Below are 18,065 nucleotides of genomic sequence, written 5' to 3'. Positions count from 1 at the left end.
TGACGCCCGAAGGTTGGAAACGCGTCAGGTCACATACGTGACGGACACCTCAGACCGTATATTCCTCTCTCGTACGGCCTGCGTGGACCTCGGCATGATATCGGACAAATTCCCAACCCTCGGCGAAGTCAACCTGGCGGCCTCAGACCCGTGTGACTGCCCACGACGTGCAGAGCCTCCAACCAAACCTACCACGATTCCCATGCCAGCCACGGAGGCCAACAGGGAGGCGTTACGGGAGCACCTCCTACAGCTATACGCTCAGAGCATGTTCAATACATGCCCTCATCAGCCCCTGCCAAGGATGTCCGGTCCCCCACTTCGCCTCATGCTCGACGACGACGCAGTGCCAGTGGCCCACCACACCCCCATCCCAGTGGCCATACACTGGCAGAGCGAAGTAAAGGCCGGCCTCGACCAGGACGTTCGCCTCGGCGTGCTGGAGGAGGTACCCATTGGCACACCAGTGACATGGTGTCACCGGATGGTGATATGCGCGAAAAAGACTGGCAAGCCACGGCGCACCGTTGACTTCCAGGCCCTGAACAAGCACGCCCTCCGTGAGACCCACCACACACAGTCACCATTCCACCAGGCGAGGCAGGTACCCAGCGGGAAGTACAAAACCGTGTTCGATGCCTGGAATGGCTACCACAGTGTCCCACTGCACGAAGATGACCGCCACAAAACGACCTTCATCACCCCATGGGGGAGATACCGGTACCTCTCAGCCCCGCAAGGGTACATAGCATCGGGGGATGGTTACTCACGGCGATACGACGAGGTGGTCGCGGATATTGGCAACAAGACGAAGTGCGTGGACGACTCATTGCTGTGGGCTGACACCATCGAGGAAGCGTACTTCCAAGCGGCACAATGGCTCGATATCTGCGGCAGGAACGGCATCATCCTCAACCCCGACAAGTTCGTCTTCGCCTCACCAACGGTGGACTTCGCTGGCTTTACCATCACCATGACTGACGTTCGGCCATGCAGTCGTTACCTGGAGGCCATCAGAGACTTCCCCCGGCCACGTAACGTCACCGACGTCAGGTCCTGGTTTGGTCTAGTCAACCAGGTGGCCTACGCCTTCAGTATGGCTGAGCGCATGCAACCATTCCGGAGACTCCTGCAGAATGGCGTGCGCTTTGAATGGTCCTCAGAGCTGGAGGATGTCTTCCGTGAGTCCAAGGAGACGATCGTCCGAGAGATCGAGTGTGGTGTCCGCATCTTCGACAAGTCCAAGCCCACATGCCTTGCTACAGACTGGTCAAAGGAGGGGGTCGGTTTCTGGCTGTTCCAGAAGCACTGCAAGTGCACTCCAATCAAACCATTCTGCTGCACCGATGGCTGGAAGGTGACCCTGGTCGGGAGCAGGTTCACCCATGCTGCTGAGTCTAGATACGCACCCATAGAAGGTGAGGCACTTGCTGTCGCCGACGCGTTGGACAAGGCCCGCTACTTCGTGTTGGGCTGCAAGGACCTCATCGTGGCTGTCGACCACAAGCCATTGCTCAAGCTCCTCGGCGATAGGGCGCTCGACGACATACCCAACCCTCGCCTCAGGAACCTCAAGGAAAAGACCCTGCGCTACCGCTTTCGCATCATACATGTCCCGGGCATGAAGAACAGGGCAGCGGACGCCATGTCGCGCAGACCAGTTGGCACGCCTTGCCCATCGCCCATGGATCTCCCAGACGATAACGCTGCCGTGGTAACCCACCTCTCACCCAACGCTCACGCCGATGTTCTGTCTCTCATTCGACGGATGGGGCCCGTGGGTGACGATGACGGTGGTGACCTGACCTGGTGCGCTGCAGGTCTTGAGTCACTGCAGTCTGTGACATGGGATCGCGTCAGGGAGGCCACCAGCAGTGATGATGACATGCGAGTGCTAGAGGAGATGGCGGCAGACGGCTTTCCCGAATCCAGGGCGGGGATGCCTGCGGCAATCCGTGGCTTCCACCAGTATCGCGAGGACATTACGTCAGCTGATGGGGTTGTCCTGTACAGGGACAGGGTGGTGATACCGCCCTCTCTCCGCAGCGAGGTGCTGGACGCCCTGCACGCCGCTCACCAGGGTGTCTCCATGATGACCGCCCGTGCCGAATCATCTGTATTCTGGCCGGGCATGTCGGCCGACATCCTTGCCACTCGGAATGACTGCGAACACTGTCATCGGATGGCGCCCTCTCAGCCTGCTGCGCCACCGACTCCCCCCATCTTGCCCGTGTACCCCTTCCAGGCTGTGTGTGCTGACTTCTTCATGCACAGAGGTGTACACTACCTTGTGATAGTGGACCGTTACTCTAACTGGCCGGTCATATCCAGGTCTGAGGGTGGCGCCGCAGACCTCATATGCCACCTGCGCCGGGCCTTCGCCACATACGGGACGCCTGAAGAACTAGCGTCCGACGGGGGGCCCGAATTCACCTCTGCTGACACCAGATCCTTCCTGCGTAGATGGGGCGTGCACCACCGCCTCGCGTCTGTGGCCTTCCCCCACAGCAACTGCCGTGCTGAGATCGGCGTCAAGACGATGAAGCGGCTCATCACAGACAACACTGGCCCGAAAGGGGAACTGGACACCGACTCCGTACAGAGGGCGATACTGCATTACCGCAACACACCCGACCCTGACACGAAACTTTCCCCTGCGATGTGCGTCTTCGGCCGGCCAATACGGGACTTCATCCCGATTCCACCCGGGAGATACAGGCCCCATGCAACGTGGCGTGAGACTCTGACACTGAGGGAGGAGGCCCTCCGCAAACGACACATCCGCGCAGCTGACAATTGGGCGGAGCACACCAAACGTCTGCCACCCCTCAAAGTGAGGGACTTGGTACGCATGCAGAACCAGACCGGGCCTTACCCCAACAAATGGGACAGGACTGGCCGCGTCGTTGAGGTGCGCCAGCATGATCAGTACGTGGTCAAGGTTGATGGATCAGGCAGGGTCTCCCTTCGGAACCGGAGATTCCTGCGCAGGTTCCACCCCGTTCACAACAGCCTGCCTGCCCCCCGGTCTATCCACGACGATCTGGCAACTCGCGCTAGCACCCCACCGCCTGTCACGCTGCCACTGCTGTCCGGCCCTCTGGATGGTCCAGCGACGACTGCGACGGGGCCAGGATCCCCCTTGCCTCTGAGCACCTTGCCTGTTGCCCTGCCTCCCTTGGACTCTTCCCGGCTCGCTGGGAGGCCTCTCACACCAGTGGCCTCAGCCCAAGGCCCCCTCCCTACGTCGCCTGCTCCTGTAGCCCCTGCGGCTGCCCCGCCTCCATCGCCCGACGTGCCACCTGCGATGGGCTTGCGGCGGTCCACAAGGCCGTCCGGCGTGCCTGCCTGGCACAAAGACTATGTTGTAGGGTAGCCTTTAATGGGTTTCTGGGCATAGTACGATTTGTTTCGGTGTAGTTTACTGTGAACCGCTTAGTTCACTGTTTGCCATTGTTTCTGCACTATTTATGCTACCTGCATTTTGTTATTCTTCAGCCTTTGTTTACGGGTGTTAAAGGCTCGGGGGGAGATAGAGAATGTTGCACTACGTTACGTTATACTGTGACACGGGAAAACAGGAAGTGTATAACATGTTAAAGTGATGCCGTATAGCATTCAGAGACACGTCAATAACTTGTTTGATTATTGTAATTTCACTGTTGTATTCATTAAAGCGACGTGAACAAATGGAATATTGTTCCTATCTAAGTAGTTTAGATTTTTCTGTTGTTTATGTAACGATGTGTGTCTTGTGCAGCTTAAACTCAGACGACAGGCTCTGGTCAGCTTCTTTCTCCGACTTTATTGCCAGCAGAACATCTACAGCAGAACATCCGTTCAACTGAGTTAATCTGTATGATAATTATCAAAGCTCATACAGACATTCATACAAAAAATTAATAAAGTTGACAAGAAAATAAAACCAGAATAACAGAAAACTGTGATCGTATAGTGATTATTACATCAAAAAAACTAACCATATCTGTAGTGTATCAGATTTTGTACGTTGAGCTAAACAGGTATCCGTAGTGCACTTTGTAATACTAGAGCCTCATGGGATATGTAGTTTGGTTTTAGGTCGAACACGAGGACTGAAAGTGCACAGCGGCTGCGTGTGTGTATTTGCCCGTTTACGATTAAACTACTTAATTAGTTCACTCTCTGTGTGCGTTCAAGTATGTTAAGAACATAACAGAAAACTGGCGACGAGGATTGACGAACTTGCGCTGCACGTTACTGCGGTCGTTAAAAAAAAAAAAAAAAATTCTCGGCTGGAGCTGTGAGAGGCTAACGTTAGCTGCACAGGTGCGATTGACGTATATATAAAAAAAAAAAAAACGAAAGAAAATGGCTGCGCTTACGGGAGCGTTTGGACCGTTTGACGAGTCAGTGGAGACTTGGGGAGCTTACACAGAGAGATTCGACTTCTTTGTAGTAGCAAACAGCATCAAGGATGAAGTTAAAGTTGCGACTTTCCTCAGTGTGTTGGGAGCAAAAGTGTTTGGCCTGCTGAGAAGCTTGGTTCAACCCCAGAAACCAGGTACGCTGTCATATGATGAGATTGTTAGAGTTCTGGACTCACATTTTTCACCGAAGCCTCTGCAAATTGCAGAGAGATTTAGGTTTCACAAGAGAAACCAAGATGAGGGGGAAACCATCTCACAATATGTTGCAGTATTAAAAAGACTTACTGAACACTGTGATTTTAAGAACAACTTGGATGACGCTCTCCGTGACAGGTTGGTGTGTGGGTTGAGAAGTGAGGCAATACAGAAACGGTTGCTCACTGAAGCTGATCTCACTTTTAAGAAAGCCATTGAAATCTCACTGTCCATGGAATTAGTGGCAAAAGAGGCACAGCAGCTAGGTGTTTCAGCCAGAGTGCATAGTGTTACAGCTGGACAGGATAAGTCGAAGACAAAGCCGTGCTATCGGTGTGGAAAAACTGGACATCTACCTAATGAGTGCTGGGCAAGAGAACTTATTTGCCATAAATGTGATAAAAAGGGTCACGTGGAACGAGTTTGCAAGAGTTCTATACAGAAGAGTAGAACTCATTACAATAAACCAGAGAGGGAAAAACGTCCAAATTCGTATTATAAAAAGAAGGATGTGCACTGTGTGAAAGAGACACCAGAAAATAGCAGTGAAAGCGACACAGATGATGCGCTGCCAATTAAGATACTGACAGTAAAGGGGGGCTCTGCAGCTTATGGAACCACAGTGCTAATAGAAGGGCATCCAATAAACATGGAAATTGATACAGGAGCTGCTGTCTCGCTGATATCTGAAATACTCTACAAGGAGAAGCTATACCATGTGAAACTGGAACATTCCAATGTCCAGTTAAAGACTTACACAGGTGAGACAGTCCCACTTCTTGGTAAAGCGCAGGTCCAAGTGGAGCTAAATGGACGGAAAGCAAGTTTGTTGCTCTATGTGGTTAAGGGGAGAAATCCAGCACTTCTAGGAAGACAGTGGCTGGAGAAATTACAGTTGGACTGGTCAAAAGTACAATCAATATCAGCAGAAGAACCTAGCTTGAGAACAGTGCTAGAACGGCACAATTCTGTGTTCAGAGATGAACTGGGAAGCATGAAGGACATAAAGGTGAGGCTCCAGGTGAATCCAGATCATCAGCCAAGGTTTCTTAAAGCCAGAAGTGTTCCATATGCTCTCAGGCCAAAGGTAGATGCTGATATAAATCGTCTGCTGGAACAAGGTGTGATTGTACCTACCTCCCACAGTGAATGGGCGACCCCTGTAGTTCCAGTCCTCAAACGAGACGGCACCGTTCGTTTGTGTGGAGATTTCAAGGTTACTGTAAATCCAGTGCTAGTAATCGAACAGTACCCCCTGCCTGTAATTGAAGATCTTTTTGCGGGGCTGGCTGGTGGCAAGAAATTCAGCAAAATTGATCTCTCTCAAGCATACCTCCAAATGCACGTGGAAGAAAGCTCTCAGAAGTATCTCACGATTAACACTCATAGAGGATTGTTCAGATACCTCAGGTTACCATTTGGTATTACTTCAGCACCAGCACTTTTCCAACGTGCCATGGATCAAATCCTGAGTGGCCTTCAAGGAGTACAGTGTTATCTTGATGACATTTTAGTGACAGGGCGTGATGATGCAGAGCACTTGTACAATTTGGACAAGGTACTGGGGCGACTTGATGAGTATGGTCTACGTGTACGAAAAGATAAGTGCAATTTTTTTAAGCCTTCAGTGGAATATTTGGGCCATGTCATTGATGCTGATGGGTTGCATACTGCGCCGTCAAAGGTGAAGGCCATTGTAGATGCCCCTGCCCCAGAGAACACCAGCCAACTCAGGTCATTCCTTGGGTTACTGAACTATTATGGCCGGTTCATACCCCAGTTGGCTACCTTATTGAAACCAATGCATGAATTGCTGTGTGAGGGCAAAACATGGAAATGGTCTAGAGCAGTGGTTCTCAAACTTTTTAGACAAAGTACCACCAACTGTCAAACGAAAAACCTCCACGTACCACCTACTACCCCCCCCCCCCCCCCCCAAAAAAAAGAAAAAGCTGTTTGGCAAGTTTAAGTTGTTGACGGGGGGGGGCGAATGTAAATTGTTACCGGGAGGATGTAAAATGGACACGAATTAAGTATTATATCACGATGGTTGGCGCCAGAGCGAACTAGTAACTCATTGAATATAGATGTGGATCAGAGGTAAATAAACTAGATTTTTTTTTGTCGACGTGAGAAATCGGATGTGTGGCGTGTGAAGACGGTCAAATGCGTGTGTCTCATGCGTGTGTCTCACGCATTTGGCAACCCTGCTCATTACACACATATGTTATAATGTAGTTCTCCTGTAGTTCGTGTTGGTAGTGGTTGGTTTACAGCACAAAAAGTCTTCGTGCGACATACCCTCATACTCATATCGCACGTAAACGAGCAAGTTGGCTAAATATGCGACATCTATGGATTCATCTAACTGCAGTGAGAAGCATTTACTCATTTTAATTCTCTCGGTCAATGTTTGTCTGACGTTGTCCACCATTTCATCAATTCTGCGAGTGACCGTGTCGTTTGAAAGATGCACCAGGTCGAACTGTTTAGCGACATTTTCTCCGCACATAATACGAGTAATCCCTTTTAGTTTCTGAATTTCAGGACTTGTCATAATTCTGTTTTAATAAAAAAAAATGTGTTGTGTAAAAAAAAAAAAAAAAAAGCATCTTTTATTTTCCGAGTTCATCTGGCGTACCACCGCGGGGTGCTCTGCGTACCACCAGTGGTACGCGTACCACAGTTTGAGAACCACTGGTCTAGAGAGTGTGATAGTGCTTTCAATAAAGCAAAAGCAGCACTCACAAATGAAACAGTGTTAACACACTTTGATTCCTCTTTGCCCCTTCAACTGGCATGTGATGCGTCTCCTTATGGTGTTGGGGCTGTAGTGTCTCATATCTTACCAACTGGTGAAGATCGACCAATTGCTTTTGCATCAAGAACTCTGAGTAAAGCGGAGACTAAATACCCTCAGATCGAGAAAGAGGCACTGGGCATAATTTTTGGGGTGAAGAAATTTCATACGTACATATTTGGACGCAAATTCACACTGTTAACAGACCATCGTCCACTTACATCCATTTTTGGATCACACAAGGGTCTGCCAACACTGGCCGCGAGCAGACTTCAGCGCTGGGCACTCATCCTTAACGCTCATAACTATGAGATTAAATACCGGAAATCATCAGCTCACGGCAATGCGGATGGTTTGTCAAGGCTCCCCCTGCCTGATTGTCCACAGAGTACGGACAAGAAAATCTTCTTCTTTCAGATGGTGGACAACACACCTGTCACGGCTCTCCAGGTGAAACATGCAACCAGAACAGATCCGGTACTGTCAAAGGTGCTAGATTTCATTATACGAGGTCAGTCACTACAAACGATGGCAGATGTACCTGAGTTCCACCCTTACTTTTCACGGGGGAAGGAGTTAACAGTCACTGCTGGATGTTTATTGTGGGGCATGTGTGTGATCATCCCACACAAACTGAGAAGATCAGTGTTAAAGGAGCTGCATTCTGGACACTGTGGCATTGTCCGTATGAAGGAGTTAGCACGTAGCTATTTTTGGTGGCCTGGACTAGACAGGGAAATTGAGGAAACCGCCAAATCATGTCCATCATGTCAGTCAGATCGCAATACACCAAGCTGTTCTCCACTACATCCATGGGAGTGGCCAAAAAGCCCATGGCAACGTGTGCATCTTGACTTTGCGGGGCCAGTAGAGGGCGCTATGTTGTTAGTGGCTGTAGATGCCCATTCGAAATGGCCTGAGGTTTCAGTCATGCCTACAATCACTTCTGAGGCCACAATTCAAGTTTTGAGGGAGATGTTTGGACGGTTTGGGCTGCCAGAGCAAATCGTTACCGATAACGGCCCATCATTTGTATCTAAAGAGATGGAGGAGTTTCTACAGAATAATGGCATCAAACACACGCTCTCAAGTCCATATCATCCATCCACGAATGGGCTAGCGGAGAGATTAATCCAGACCATAAAGCATGCACTGAAATCTTCAAAGCATGAAGCTCCTCTCAAGCAGCGTTTGAATACATTCCTGCTCAAGTATCGCAACACCCCCCATGCCTCCACTGGAGAATCTCCTGCATGTCTCCTCATGAAACGACAGCTTCGCACACGACTTGATTTGATGAGGCCCACACCTACTGAAACACACGTTCGCAAGAAACAACAAAGCCAGGTCAATCAACGCAGCAAGTGTTCCAAGGACCGACAGTTCTCAGAGGGAGATCATGTTCTTGCTCGCAACTACTGCACAAAACAAAAGTGGGTCCCTGCAGTTGTTCTGCAAAGGACTGGACCCGTTTCATATAAGGTCGGCACTCAGGACAACCAAGTTTGGCGGAGACATGTTGAGCAGTTACTTTCAAGTCAACCTGCTGGAACTGCAGTGACCGATGACTCAGATCTGGTTTTAGCTAGTGAACTGTCAAAAACGAATATGCCAAAGACTTCTTTTGCTTCTTCTCCACAAGCTTCTGATGTTGCTGTTGGTTCAGAGACTTCAACCCTAAGAAGAAATCCACCGAGGATCAGGATGCCACCTGATCGTCTTGACTTGTAAAATAAAAGTGCTAACCCTCAAGAATGGGGCAGAATAATCCCCTGGGACTTAGCAGGGAATAGAGGCAGTCTACCCTCTTTCCCATTTAAGAGAATTGTTTTTGCTATTCTGTTGTTAATGTTATATAGTCAAGTGTATAATCAATGTTCAGAACTTTCATATTTAAGGGGGAGGAATATGTAGTGTATCAGATTTTGTACGTTGAGCTAAACAGGTATCCGTAGTGCACTTTGTAATACTAGAGCCTCATGGGATATGTAGTTTGGTTTTAGGTCGAACACGAGGACTGAAAGTGCACAGCGGCTGCGTGTGTGTATTTGCCCGTTTACGATTAAACTACTTAATTAGTTCACTCTCTGTGTGCGTTCAAGTATGTTAAGAACATAACAATATCATTCCTACATTCACAAGACATTTCAGTGATTGTGCGATTCGACATTCATAAGAAATTAGCTTGCTGTAAAACTCACACCGCTGCTTAGCATATATAGCGCGGGTTTTTACGCTAATAACGTCTCATGGCGTCGTAAAATAGCGCATCAAATGTGGTGAATGAATATCAAACAGGGAAATAATTGTGACCCTGAAGAGTATTACAACTCATTGATAGATCAAGTATATGTATTGTGTGTATATATATATATATATATATTAAAAATAAATCTTTAACACCGGAGCGCTCTCTGCTTGACCTACCTACAGCAGAACATCCGTTCAACTGAAGCAGGGAGCGCGCGAAGACTAGATAGAATAGACAATAGAACCGGAACCTCTAAGTTATTATGGACACAGGGTATTGTAGTTCTTATATACATATGCAAATAAAATGGGAACAATAACTTATTAACTAACTATACATATATTCATTTTGACAGAATTCACACAGGTGTTTATCCTACTTTCATTTTAACTCTGTTACACCCACCCCCACTGAATTCTGACAAAATAAGCACGTGAGACCAGCATCACATAACTCCCATCATATGAGTTACACAATCAAGTAAACCGACTGCTCAGTATCCATTTAGGATATAGTGGTAAGAGAGGGACGTCAGACTCTCCAACCATCTACCGGCTGTAGGGTGCCTTGTACACCCCACACAGACTCAAATCACAAAATTTCTTAAATCAGTAATGTCATATGCATACAAACACACCCACAGTGCTTAAGAAACCAAACCAATGTAACATAACAAAACAAACAAACAAACAAAAGCAACTGATTCAACTCTTAAGAGCTTGAACAACAGAAGTGCAGGCAGAACGAATATTCTTTTGGAAGTCCCTAGCAATTTTCTGGTTTGACATAGTGTACAGTAACCTACTGACGGGCCTAACAACACGTCCTACTCTGGTCCTGCGTCGGGTATCAAGATCCCAACCCTGAACAACGTTGTCAGCGTTACCTGAGTCACTGTAATATTCAGACTGACCTGTATGAACACTAGAGCAATCGGCATTAAGTGAGCTGTCACAGCCAGAAGCAATTTTACCGCCTCGCCCGGAGGAAAGGTCTTCAGAGACAGTGCTGCTTGTTGGTCCGTCAGTAGTCATGTCATCAGACGCATGAGGTTGTTGGTCAGTGCAGTTACCGTCACAAGATGTTGAAACCTGACCCTCACTAGGAATCTGCGTAATCCACTCTCTGGTCCTTGCCGTGGTGTCTGTCTGTGCAGGGACCGGTAACACGCTCACAACTTCCATTCCATGACTATCAGGCACATCCCTCACCTGCAATGTTACATCAGGGGTTACAAGAGGTGCATCAGTACAGCCATCGATCTCAACGTATCTGTCAGACTGAGGCGAATGAGCTTCCTCTCCACTGAATGACGATCCATCAGTCGCAGCATCACTATCGTCGCTAGCAAGTGAAAGCTCATTAGACAAGGATGGTGCTGGACAAGGCACTTCTGGTCCATCTCCGATAGGCAGGAAGTTCACCAACATCAGGAGATTCCGATGGACAATTCTCTCGAGGCCAGTAACAGTGTCACGAATCTTGTATGTGTGTGTTCCAGCATTTTTATCAATAACTGTGTAGACCGCCGACTCCCATCTGTCAGCAACTTTACGTTTTCCTCTCTCTCTCTTATTGGCTACGAGAACTCGGTCACCAACTTCAAGTGTAGCACCTTTGACTCTCTTGTCATACAGCCTAGCCTGTCTGTTCTGCTCTTTACTCACATGCTCCTGAGCAAGTGACATCGCTTTCTTGAGTTCCTCAGTGAGGTCTGCCACATACTTGTCATAGTCTGATGTATCATGGTCAGTTAAGACATTCCGGAACAGGACATCCACTGGAAGACGGGGAATTCTGCCATACATCAAGTAAAAAGGAGCATAGCCAGTAGTTTCATGAATTGTGCAATTGTACATGAACGTCAGTGTCTGTAATCGTTTGGGCCAGCTGATCTTCTCCTCTGAAGGCAGAGCTCTTATCATATTGCCTAATGTCCTATTGAAGCGTTCAACTGAACCATTCCCCATAGGGTGGTAAGGGGTTGTGTGCGATTTCCTAATGCCCAATAACCTAAGGAGCTCAGCAAACAGATCACTCTCAAAATTAGGGCCCTGATCACTATGGATCCTCTCAGGGAACCCATAAACACAGAAATATTTGTCCCAGAGGGTCCTAGCCACTTGTTTAGCTGACTGATTCTTGCAAGCGAAAGCCTGCGCTAGTCTGGTGAAATGATCAGTTACAACTAAAACATGAAAAGAACGTGAAAGAATTCTATCCTGCTGTTGAGCATCACGTAGGTCACCGTCTGTGTAACCGGGTAGGTCATACACCATATCAGGGATGTGTTGTGGCAGATGACACGCCATCTCTAACGCACGAGTTCTAGCACCTAACTCCCATTCAGTGTGAGATTCCAGAACTGCTGAAACTTCACCCGCAGTAACTGTCTGTGACAAAACATGCACCGTTTGCGTGTGGGTGTGTAGGGTCGGAACATGGTATTGTTCAGAACACATACGTGTGCACTGTGTATCCGTGGTCGTATCAGTTGACAATCTGAACACTTCTTCAACTGCATTACCACACATGTTTTTGGTTTCACTGAGGAGTTTGCCATAGGGTTCGTTGAGCAGCCTGAGGCCAACACTTGGTCTAACGAACGGCTGGCGGCTAAGGGCATCAGCTACCACATTACGCGGGCCTGGCACATACTTGATGTCAAAGGAGTAGCACGCCAGTTTGGACACCCAGCGCTGCTCGCAACAATCCAACTTAGGCTTGGTCATTATATGCGTAAGCGGATTATTATCAGTCCATACAGTGAAGTCATGACCCTTCAACCAATGACTGAATTTATCGCAAATAGACCACTTAAGCGCTAAAAACTCTAATCTATGAGCTGGATAATTCCTCTGAGATCGTGTTAGGGACTTGCTTGCAAACGCTATTGGCCTAGCTCTTGTCTCGCCCTCTTGGACTTGTGATAAAACTGCTCCAAGACCATCCAACGAAGCATCAGTAGACAGCTGAAAAGGTCTGCTGAAATCCGGATGAGCTAACACAGCTGAATTCACAAGAGATGTTTTAAGGCGTTCGACAGCAGAGTCATGCTCGTCAGTCCAATCAGAAGGGCTCAGCTTGCGATTAACTGGGGAACTCCTGCCTATTTTGCGATGCTTTGATTTCCCCCCATGACCTGCTAAGAGTGAGAAGAGAGGTCGAGCAAGGGCAGAGTAATCGGGGATGAAATGCTGATAATAATTCAGCATGCCTAAGAAGGACCTAATGCGTTTTTGGCAAGGAGTAACACCATCAGCTTCCATCAAGTCTGCTTTGGACATGCTAGACACACTTTCCACCTTACTTGGGTCCGTAGATACGCCTCGTTCATCAATGATGTGCCCCAGGAACTTCACTGAGCTTCTCAAAAAGTGACATTTCCTGGGGGCCAACTTTAGATTATGCTCACGCAATCTACTGAACACTGTTTCTAAGCGTCCCAAAGCTGTCTCCTCATCAGGTGCGAACACCAGCACATCATCGAGGTAACACAGCAGACTGAGGAAGTTCTGGTCTCCAAAGATAGCAGTCATCATACGCATGAAACTCCCCGGACTGTTGCAGAGGCCTTGTGGCAGACGACAATACTCATACAGGCCCATGGGTGTGGTGAATGCAGAGTATTTTCTGTCGTCCTCATGCAACGGCATATTGTAAAAGCCGGAGGTTAAATCCATTGTACTGAACAAGGAATTACCACCGAGCGCAGCCAGACAATCTGCTTGGTGGGGAAGCGGGTGTGCGTCTTTAACAGTTCTCTTGTTCAGCCAACGAAAGTCTGTGCATAGGCGGAGCTCTCCAGTTTTTTTCCAAACGAGCACAATAGGAGACGCATACTCACTGGTCGACTTCTGAATGATCTCCTTCTGCTCCATCTCATTCAAAACTTGTCTCAGCTTCTGGTACTGACTTGGTGGAACCCGCCGGAATGGCAGTCTGAATGGCCTCTGGTCAGTAAGATGGATCCTGTGGACAAACCCCTCCGCCTTTCCACAGTCCAGGTGATGACGTGAGAATATGTCTTCATAACGAAGGACCAAATCAGCCATTTCATTTCTGCATTTTTCTGACACGTCACAGAGACTCAAATCCAAGTCATCAAGGCCAACAGATGCAATCTTCTCCCTGGCTGAACTGTCACGTGTCTCAGGGTCAACAGGTGAAATACGTGAGTGGGTACTCTGAAGACAGCTAGTTGACTCAAAATCCTTGGTTCCTAGGATCAGTTCGTCATGCTGTCCCTCTACTACCAAGGTAGGTACAATAATTTTGCAGCCATACACTTCCATCTCAACGTTGAAGGTTGATTTTGGACGGACGCGCCGACCCCCGACTCCTACTAACGTGACATCTGAAGAGAGTCTGTCAGTCTCACTTATGGCACCAGCAACAAGGAGAGAGCGTTCGGCAGCTTCATTCATTGTACATGCCATTGAACCGCTATCTAACATGGCACCCAGTGTCACCGTTCCACTGACTCTCACAGGTGTGTAAAACAAACTGTCGTTTTGGCCCACTATAGTGGTGTTCTGATATACAATAGCCTCACTTCCACTCACATGCGTGTTGTCGTCTGCACATACTGAATCAATGGCTTCAATCACATCTGTGTGGGAGTATACATCCAGACCTGTACTGCCTCCCGCTAAATACAGGTCATCTAGTTTCCCTGATCAGGCTTCAGTCGCAAGGAAGACCTGTTCGGGCATCGCTGTCTGGAGTGGCCAGGAGCTAGACAGTTAAAGCACAGATGATCAGACTTGCAATGTGACAGAGTAGAATGACTTCTCTCATTACAAACTTTACATGGGGTCGTGTCCAATTTTTGATGTCCTATCCGCTGACGCACAGGTGAGGCTGTACCGCGCTGTTCCACCTTCAACAGTACCTCTTCTAACATACCCATCATACGGCTCAAAACACTGTCGTCGGCCTTGTGGTTGTTATGTGCCACAGGTGCTGATTGGGCGTGTTGAACTAGAGGTTTACATTGAGCTGATGTAGGGTAAGCAGCAGCAGACTGTGGTGAGTATGGAACCTGAGAGGGACTAGTAGAGCAAATAGACTGACTCCCAGCTACGGGCAGAGCCATGGCACCTGGCACCTGACATGATTCCTCCGCCATGACTGCGGTAGGGTGACTCCTAAAGCTTGCGTGTACGCTAGACTTCGCTGAAGCCCTCGATTCCCTCTGAAACTCATTTATTCGCACTTGAATGTCCCTTGACGTCCATTCCCCGACTGGCTTACATCTAAAAATGCATGACAGGCCCGGATCTGGGCAATGTTTCACGAACATGCGAGCCACCTCATCTCTGATGTTTTCCATTTTCCGTCCTTGACGTCGTAACCCCTCATCAGCTGTATCAGCAGCTTATTGAGCCTGATCCAGTAGTCTACAGGGTTTTCCTGATGTCTGGGCACAGTGGTGTAAAAGTCTGCTAGGGGAAGAGACGATGAAGGCTCACTAAAGTAGCTTATAAGGATGTCATATATGACTTCAGGATCTTGCGCCACATCTATCGACTCGTCGCTCCGCAAAGCGATTTTTACTACATCCTTAGCTTTACCCATCAGCCTACTCAGAATTTCTTCAGCTTGTGCGCTCAACTCACAGTTTTGCTTTTTCAGACACGTTTTCGTTATGTCAACCCATTCCTTGACTGAATATTTGTCGCTACCGTCTCCTCTAAATACAACAGGTTCGTATCCGGTTTTGACATGCACAGTCACTCGAGATGCATCCCGTTCAACAGAGCTGGGCTGTGTACTAGTCTTAGATAGGTCAGGTTCAGCGTCTTTGTCCAAAAGTCCAGTTGCCATTAACCTAGCTGCAATTGAGTCTCCTATCTGCATTCCCAACTGACCTACCAAGTCAGCTAAATTCTGCAGACTAACACTGTCACTTACTGGAGTGGAAGTCTGTGGATTATCTCTCAGGTACTGCCCCATAGGAGACCACCCCGGGCTAAAGCCACGCCCTCTGCCCCTACCAAGGCCCAACGTTGACTGAAACTCATGACCCATATGCTCACTTAACTTAACACCTCGATTTCCGTTTACAGAGACATTAACGCCCTCATCAAATTCACTGTCGTTAATTTTCTGAGCCATAATATTACTTGTAATGAATGAGCAAAAAAACAATTGATTAATCAATTACTGGCAGTAAACGATACAGAACAGAACAATACACATAAAGTAGAAAATAATCACGTAAGCCTCTCCACCGGCAATGAGTTCTAACCACTGCACACTTCTTCAGCAGCTCCCTCGGCGATCGGCGATGAGCTGATCTTGGCGAACTGGTCACGAGTCACGGCACCAGTGTAACGATGTGTGTCTTGTGCAGCTTAAACTCAGACGACAGGCTCTGGTCAGCTTCTTTCTCCGACTTTATTGCCAGCAGAACATCTACAGCAGAACATCCGTTCAACTGAGTTAATCTGTATGATAATTATCATCAAAGCTCATACAGACATTCATACAAAAAATTAATAAAGTTGACAAGAAAATAAAACCAGAATAACAGAAAACTGTGATCGTATAGTGATTATTACATCAAAAAAACTAACCATATCATTCCTACATTCACAAGACATTTCAGTGATTGTGCGATTCGACATTCATAAGAAATTAGCTTGCTGTAAAACTCACACCGCTGCTTAGCATATATAGCGCGGGTTTTTACGCTAATAACGTCTCATGGCGTCGTAAAATAGCGCATCAAATGTGGTGAATGAATATCAAACAGGGAAATAATTGTGACCCTGAAGAGTATTACAACTCATTGATAGATCAAGTATATGTATTGTGTGTATATATAAATATATATTAAAAATAAATCTTTAACACCGGAGCGCTCTCTGCTTGACCTACCTACAGCAGAACGTCCGTTCAACTGAAGCAGGGAGCGCGCGAAGACTAGATAGAATAGACAATAGAACCGGAACCTCTAAGTTATTATGGACACAGGGTATTGTAGTTCTTATATACATATGCAAATAAAATGAGAACAATAACTTATTAACTAACTATACATATATTCATTTTGACAGAATTCACACAGGTGTTTATCCTACTTTCATTTTAACTCTGTTACATTTACCACAATTCTCTTATTTTATCATGACTGTTTTTTGTATATGAAATGTCAGATTTATGTTGATCAATTCCATTTATTCGTTTTGAGTGAAGTTATCAGCAGACTACATGAAACATGAAATCAGACACATCACATCCTGAGAGTTGCAGACATCTCTGGCATCATCTGGGATAAATGTACATGCATCTACAAGCGAGTGAAAAACAGACTTGCTTTCATGGGAAAGTTGCTAGAACGACGCCTCCGCTCTCAATAAAGAGCAAAGCTGCACATTTAAACTTTACTAGAGAGCACTTGAAAATAACCAGAGACTTTCTGCAGAAAGACATCCATGGATGTCTCATCTCTGTACAGATGAGTCCAAAATTGAATCATTTGGCCATAATCACAGGTGAAGGTCTACGCCTGTTTTTCTGCCTCGGGACCTGGACGACTCCATATCATCAAATTCTTGACCAGGATCTCATGCCATCAGTCAGTTGAAGCTGGGATGTAAATGGATTATGTAACAAGACAACAACCCAAAGCATTCCAGCGAAATTACCAAGGAATGGCTTCACAGAAAGTTTTGCTCTCTGGACTGGCCCAGTCAAAGTCTCCATCTCAGTCCTAAATAAATGCTGTGGCAAGATCTGAAGCGGGAGATACATGCTAGATGTTCCTCCAACCTCTTTCAACAGTCAGAGTTTTGCAAGTGGAGAGAAAAATCACAAAAGCAGATGGGAGACACTCATTTGTGGTTACAGAAGATATTTGGTTCAAGTTATGACTGCAAAAGGAGATGCCACAAGCTACTATCTAAAAGAGTTCACATACTTTTTTGTTTTTTGAAAGAGATATTACATTTGATGAATAAATAACGAATATATATATTTTTTTCCTGTGTCCCCCTATTATCCAAACTGAAGATATTTTTTTTGAAAAAGTGTTTGGGTGGTTCACAAACTTTGAAGCAGCACCGTAACTGTTGTGTTATGTATGAGAAAGGAGGAAAGTTCAACCAGGTGGAACCTACCAAGTCAAGGAAAGAATAGCATCATCTTACACCAGGCCAAATGGCAGATGATTTAGGATTAGAAATGTATTTAGATGGATTTAGTATGGATTATCTACATACTTTGTAGGACATACTGGGACATATTATACCACTCTGAATGAAAACCTGGTGTTCATCATAAGACATTTACATTGACAATATCAACACCCAGAACTTTCATTCTAGTTACCTTATACTTAGCCTGATTGTGTGCTTTGTTTGTGACTTGTGTATTCGTCTGTATAATTTGTTTTTGTGTAATT

Source organism: Brachyhypopomus gauderio, unplaced genomic scaffold (genome assembly GCF_052324685.1).
Source record: "Brachyhypopomus gauderio isolate BG-103 unplaced genomic scaffold, BGAUD_0.2 sc43, whole genome shotgun sequence".
NCBI classification, from domain to species: Eukaryota; Metazoa; Chordata; class Actinopteri; order Gymnotiformes; family Hypopomidae; genus Brachyhypopomus; species Brachyhypopomus gauderio.
Note: the sequence above shows the minus strand (reverse complement) of the source record.